This window comes from Triticum aestivum, chromosome 4D, assembly GCF_018294505.1.
Source record: "Triticum aestivum cultivar Chinese Spring chromosome 4D, IWGSC CS RefSeq v2.1, whole genome shotgun sequence".
Lineage (NCBI taxonomy): Eukaryota > Viridiplantae > Streptophyta > Magnoliopsida > Poales > Poaceae > Triticum > Triticum aestivum.
The window spans coordinates 110,254,781-110,262,578 of NC_057805.1; positions in this window are offsets into that span (position 1 = coordinate 110,254,781).

Genomic DNA, 7,798 nt, shown 5'->3' on the forward strand with positions numbered 1-7,798 from the left:
TGGACCGAATCTGTATTGCCTCCCGCCTCTGGCTGTACTGCTAGACGCCGAAGCAGCAGCGTCTCTCTTCCGTTGCTGCTGACGAGTAGTAGGAGGCAGAGTGCTCCGACGCACCGGATCAGCTGGAGCGGCGGCGTCTGTCTTCCGCCATTGCTGACGAGGCGGAGGAGGAGGCAGGCTGCTCGGACGTGCCGAAGCAGGCGGAGAAGGAGGCGGGGTGCCACCCTCACGCGTCGGAGAAGGAGGCGGAGTGCCCTGATCACTCGCCGAAGGAGGAGGAGGAGGAGGCGGAGTGCCCTGACTCGCCGGAGGAGGAGGCGGAGACGTCCAGTTCGGCTTGATGTGCTCCTTCAGCCATAGACATGGAGTCTTCAGAGCAAGACCCAGCTGAGTCTCCCCTTCACCGGTAGGGTGGTCAAGCTCGAGCTCCTCAAATCCCTCCATTATTTCATCCACCATCACAATAGCATAGCCTTGTGGAATCGGACAACAGTGAAAAGTTGCGTCGGGTTCAGGAGGTGCAACAGAGCCGATAGCCGCCTTGACTTTGAGGTCCTACCATTGCGTCATAAGGTGGCAATGTTGAGCCTCCATGATAGCATCCACGGGGTAGCTAGGAGCCGTGAAGTCAGGCTGCCAAACGAGCTCGGTGGAAGCCACGCTGCTTCTCCGCTGAGATGGCGGGGTAGCTTCTAGGGTAGCTCTGGCAGGTCGCTGGTTGTTAACTGCTTGTTCCTCTAGCTTTCGCACCCTTGCATTCAGCTTCTGCAGTTCGCTCTGCTCCACTTTCCTCCTCCTCTCCCGGTTTTTCTAACCGCCTGCGCCCGGAAACCCAACCTTCCACGCAACGGAGTCTGTCGTGCCTCGTGTTCGTCCAGTTGCTCAGAATTCCCGAGGGCCTCTGTGAGCTCGTCGTTCTCTCTGTCGGGAACGAACGTCCCTTGCTGCGCCGCGGCGATATACTTCTGAAGCTTCTTGACGGGTATTTCAAGCTGCTCGTCCGTCCAAACACACTTCCCTGTTTCAGGGTCCAAGGTTCCCCCAACCCCGAAGAACCAAGTCCTTGAACGGTCTGGCTAGTTGAATGTCTCTGGTTCGACCCCTTTAGCAAGCAGGTCATTCTCGACCTTGTCCCACAACGGCCGGGCTTTGAGGTAGCCACCTGACCCCGTGCGATGGTGATGCTCCTTCTTTGCAGCATTTATCTTGTTTGTCGCTGACATCTTCTTACTCTTCTCCGATGTCTTGTAGGCCACAAATGCGGGCCAGTGATCTCTTATCTTCTCAAATCGGCCAGTGAATTCTGGAGTCTTCCCTTTGTCGACATACGTTGATTTCAACTCATTCTTCCACCTCCTGAATAGATCTACCATCTTATTAAGAGCATAAGCCTTGACAAATGGCTCTATAACTGGCTTATCCGGATCCTCCTCTGGTGGTAGGGTGAAATTTGCCTTCAGCGCGGTCCCAAGATCATCTTTCTGTCTATCGTTGACATAAGACACTTAAGGGTCTTCGTTCTTAGGCTTATTCCATTGGCGAATGCTGATCGGGATCATGTCCCTAACAAGAGCACTGAGCAGAAAATGCTTCATTGGTCTGTCTGGGTTCAATCAGTTGGCCATCGCCCGCGATTGCTGTGATCATGAACCTTTCATCCTGGCGCAACCTTTTCTTCGGGCCTCGTCTCGTTACCAAAGTTTGGCTCGATCCGGAGGGCTAGAAAAGAAGAAAGCAGAGTTAATATGTGTACATACCAAAACAATTAATGCATCAATTAGCTAGTCAGCACAGGCTTAATTAATATATATACCTCGCCGGACTTTGCAACAGCTCCCTGCTACCTCTTGAGCATGTGTTGGTTTTCCCTTGAAGAGGAAAGGGTGATGCAGCAAAGTAGCGTAAGTATTTCCCTCAGTTTTTGAGAACCAAGGTATCAATCCAGTAGGAGACAATGCACAAGTCACCTAGTACCTGCACAAACAATCAAGAACCTTGCAACCAATGCGATAAAGGGGCTGTCAATCCCTTCACGGTCACTCGCAAAAGTGAGATCTAATAAAGATAGTAAAGTAAATATTTTTGGTATTTTTGTTATATAGATTGGAAAGTAAAGATTGCAAAATAGTAAATGAGATGCAATGCAAATAAAAGAGATGCAATATAATAAGAAAGAGACTCGGGGGCCATATTTTTCACTAGTGGCTTCTCTCAAGATAGCATGTATTACGGTGGGTGAACAAATTACTGCCGAGCAATTGATAGAAAAGCGCATAGTTATGAAGATATCTAAGGCAATGATCATGAATATAGGCATCATGTCCGTCTCAAGTAGATCGAAACGATTCTGCATCTACTACTATTACTCCACACATCGACCGCTATCCAGCATGCATCTAGAGTATTAAGTTCATAAGAATAGAGTAACGCATTAAGCAAGATGACATGATGTAGAGGGATAAACTCAAGCAATGTGATATAAACCCCATCTTTTTATCCTCGATGGCAACAATACAATACGTGCCTTGCTGCCCCTACTGTCACTGGGAAAGGACACCGCAAGATTGAACCCAAAGCTAAGCACTTCTCCCATTGCAAGAAAGATCAATCTAGTAGGCCAAACTAAACCGATAATTCGAAGAGACTTGCAAAGATATCAAATCATGCATATAAGAATTCAGAGAAGAACCAAATAATATTCATTCATAATCAAGTTCATAAATCCACAATTCATCGGATCTCGGCAAACACACCGCAAAAGAGTATTACATCGAATAGATCTCCAAGAACATCGAGGAGAACTTTGTATTGAGAATCAAAGAGAGAGAAGAAGCCATCTAGCTAATAACTATGGACTCGAAGGTCTATGGTAAACTGCTCACACTTCATCGGAGAGGCAATGGTGTTGATGTAGAAGCCCTCCGTGATCGATTCCCCCTCCGGCAGATCGCCGAAAAAGGTCCCAAGATGGGATCTCACGGGTACAGAAGGTTGCAGCGGTGGAAAAGTGGTTTCGTGGCTCCCCCTGATGTTTCTAGGGTAAATGGGTATATATAGGCGAAAGAAGTATGTCGGTGGAGCTACGAGGGGCCCACGAGGGCGGGGGGCGCCCTCCTGCCTCGTGGCTGCCTCGTGGCGTTCCAGACTTCAACTCCAAGTCTTCTGGTTTGCTTTCGGTCCAAGAAAGATCATCGCGAAGGTTTCATTCTGTTTGGACTCTGTTTGGTATTCCTTTTCTGCGAAACACTAAAATGGGCAAAAAAACATAAACTGGCACTGGGCCTCCGGTTAATAGGTTAGTCCCAAAAATAATATAAAAGAGCATATTAAATCCCATTAAACATCCAAAACAGATAATATAATAGCATGGAACAATCAAAAATTATAGATACGTTGCAGACGTATTAGGCATCCCCAAGCTTAATTCCTGCTCGTCCTCGAGTAGGTAAATGATAAAAACAGAATTTTTGATGTGGAATGCTACCTAACATATTTAACAATGTAATTTTCTTTATTGTGGCATGAATATTCAGATCTGAAAGATTCAATACAAAAGTTTATATTGACATAAAAATAATAATACTTCAAGCATACTAACAAAGTAATCATGTCTTCTCAAAATAACATGGCCAAAGAAAGCTATCCCTACAAAATCATATAGTCTGACTATGCTCTATCTTCATCACACAAAATATTTAAATCATGCACAACCCCCATGACAAGCCAAGCAATTGTTTCATACTTTTGATGTTCTCAAACTTTTTCAATCTTCACGCAATACATGAGCATGAGCCATGGACATAGCACTATAGGTGGAATAGAATGGTGGTTGTGGAGAAGACAAAAAGGAGAAGATAGTCTCACATCAACTAGGCGTATCAACGGGCTATGGAGATGCCCATCAATAGATATTAATGTGAGTGAGTAGGGATTGCCATGCAACGGATGCACTAGAGCTATAAGTGTATGAAAGCTCAAAAAGAAACTAAGTGGGTGTGCATCCAACTTGCCTGCTCACGAAGACCTAGGGCATTTTGAGGAAGCCCATCATTGGAATATACAAGCCAAGTTCTTATAATGAAAATTCCCACTAGTATATGAAAGTGACAACATAGGAGACTCTCTATCATGAGGATCATGGTGCTACTTTGAAGCACAAGTGTGGAAAAAGGATAGTAGCATTGCCCCTTCTCTCTTTTCTCTCATTTTTTATTTGGGCCTTTCTCCTTTTTATGGCCTTTTTTTTCGTCCGGAGTCTCATCCCGACTTGTGGGGGAATCATAGTCTCCATCATCCTTTCCTCACTGGGACAATGCTCTAATAATGAAGATCATCACACTTTTATTTACTTACAACTCAATACTTAGAACAAAATATGACTCTATGTGAATGCCTCCGGCGGTGTACCGGGATGTGCAATGAATCAAGAGTGACATGTATGAAAGAATTATGAACGGTGGCTTTGCCACAAATACGATGTCAACTACATGATCATGCAAAGCAATATGACAATGATGGAGCGTGTCAGAATAAACGGAACGGTGGAAAGTTGCATGGCAATATATCTTGGAATGGCTATGGAAATGCCATAATAGGTAGGTATGGTGGCTGTTTTGAGGAAGGTAAAGGTAGTTGTATGGCACCGGTGAAAGTTGCGCAGTACTGGAGAGGCTAGCAATGATGGAAGGGTGGGAGTGTGTATAATCCATGGATTCAACATTAGTCATAAAGAACTCACATACTTATTGCAAAGATCTATTAGTTACCGAAATGAAGTACTACGCGCATGCTCCTAGGGGGATAGATTGGTAGGAAAAGACCATCGCTCGTCCCCGACCGCCACTCATACGGAAGACAATCAATAAATAAATCATGCTCCGACTTCATCACATAACGGTTCACCATACGTGCATGCTACGGGAATCACAAACTTTAACACAAGTATCTCTCAAATTCACAACTACTCAACTAGCATGACTCTAATATCACCATCTTCATATCTCAAAACAATCATAATGAATAAAACTTCTCATAGTATTCAATGCACTTTATATGATAGTTTTTATTATACCCATCTTGGATGCTCATCATATTAGGACTAATTTTATAGCCAAAGCAAATTACCATGCTGTTCTAAAAGACTCTCAAAGTAATATAAGTGAAGCATGAGAGATCAATAATTTCTATAAAATAAAACCACCACCGCGCTCTAAAAAGATATAAGTGAAGCACTAGAGCAAAATTATCTAGCTCAAAAGATATAAGTGAACCACATAGAGTATTCTAATAAATTCCGATTCATGCGTGTCTCTCCAAAAGGTGTACACAGCAAGGATGATTGTGGTAAACTAAAAAGCAAAGACTCAAATCATACAAGACGTTCCAAGCAAAACACATATCATGTGGTGAATAAAAATATAGCCTCAAGTAAAGTTACCGATAGACGAAGACGAAAGAGGGGATGCCTTCCGGGGCATACCCAAGCTTAGGCTTTTGGTTGTCCTTGAATTTCACATTGGGGTGCCTTGGGAATCCCCGAGCTTAGGCTCTTGCCACTCCTTATTCCAAAATTCATCAAATCTTTACCCAAAACTTGAAAACTTCACAACACAAAACTTAAACAGAAAATCTCATGAGCTCCGTTAGTATAAGAAAATAACCACCACTTTAAGGTACTGTAATGAACTCATTATTTATTTATATTGGTGTTAAACCTACTGTATTACAACTTCTCTATGGTTCATACCCCCCGATACTACTTATAGATTCATCAAAATAAGCAAACAACACACGAAAAACAGAATCTGTCAAAACAGAACAGTCTGTAGCAATCTGTATCAAACGAATACTTATGGAACTTCAAAAATTCTGAAATAAATTGGTGGGTGTGAGTAATTTGTCTATTAATCATCTTCAAAAAGAATCAACCTAAAAGAACTCTCCGGTAAAAAAAATGGCAGCTAATCTCGTGAGCGCTAAAGTTTCTGTTTTTTACAGCAAGATCGCAAAGACTTCACCCAAGTCTTCCCAAAGGTTCTACTTGGCACAAATACTAATTAAAACATAAAACCACATCTAAACAGAGGCTAGATGAATTATTTATTAATAAACAGGAACAAAAAGTAAAGAACAAAAATAAAATTGGGTTGCCTCCCAACAAGCGCTATCGTTTAACGCCCCTAGCTAGGCATAAAAACAAGAATAGATCTAGGTATTATCATCTTTGGTATGCAATCCTTCAATTGAACACTCATAACCCTTAGGAGGTTCTTTGTTTTTGTTAATGATCAAACTCCTAGGCAAGAAATCAAGAAATTCATTCGTAGCAAGAGGTTCCTTAATGATAGCGAAAAAGTTGGGGTGAACACTTACTGATTTGAGGTCTTCATTTTCCTTACTAGAAGATTCACCCTTATTTTTAGGAACATAGATAAACTTGGCAACTTTGGTAGGACGAGGATTTGAGGTATTTCTAACGGCAGAAAAGGCGGACCCTAAGTTGGTAATAACATCTTCGAGTCTATCAATTCTAGTGGAATCTTCATCTATATTCTCATTAACTATGGGTTCCTTTTGGGTAACTCCTACCTTAGGTCCATATTGGGTAATTTGGTTGTGGATGTTTTTATCCAAATTTTCGATTAACTCTATAGTGGCTATTTTATTTTCAATAATATCAAGCATTTGCATCACATGTTCCAAAGTTAAAATAGTTCCATTGACCAAAAGAGGTGGCGGGCCTAACAAATCTATCATAGCATTATAAGAATCAAAAGTATGGCTTCCCAAGAAATTCCCTCCGGTAATGGTGTCAAGAACATATCTATTCCAAGGAGTGATGCCTACGTAAAAATTGCGAAGAAGAACGGAAGTAGATTGCTTCCTAGTAGATCTATTTTGAGCATTGCAAATTCTATACCAAGCATCTTTTAGGTTCTCTCCCTCCCTTTGTTTAAAATTAAGAACTTCATTATCGGGAGTACTAATAATGATAGGAGGACTAGCCATGAAGGCGAAACAAACGAACTAACACACGGACACACAAGAAGAAAACAATAAGAGATGAACGGAAAAAGGGGCGAAAAAAAGGCAAAGGTTTACGAAAATCGTTTTAGAAGTGGGGGAGAGGAAAACGAGAGGCGAATGGCAAATAATGTAATGCGAGGGAGAAGAGTTTATGATGGGTACTTGGTATTTCTTGACTTGGCATAGATCTCCCCGGCAACGGCGCCAGAAATCCTTCTTGCTACCTCTTGAGCATGCGTTGGTTTTCCCTTGAAGAGGAAAGGGTGATGCAGCAAAGTAGCGTAAGTATTTCCCTCAGTTTTGAGAACCAAGGTATCAATCCAGTAGGAGACAACGCACAAGTCACCTAGTAGCTGCACAAAAAATCAAGAACCTTGCAACCAACGCGATAAAGGGGTTGTCAATCCCTTCATGGTCACTCGCAAAAGTGAGATCTAATAAAGATAGTAAAGTAAATATTTTTGGTATTTTTGTTGTATAGACTGGAAAGTAAAGATTGCAAAATAGTAAACGAGATGTGATGTAAATAAAAGAGATGCAATATAATAAGAAAGAGACCCGGGGGCCATAGGTTTCACTAGTGGCTTCTCTCAAGATAGCATGTATTACGGTGGGTGAACAAATTACTGCCGAGCAATTGATAGAAAAGCGCATAGTTATGAAGATATCTAAGGCAATGATCATGAATATAGGCATCACGTCCATGTCAAGTAGATCGAAATGATTCTGCATCTACTACTATTACTCCACTCATTGACTGCTATCCAGCATG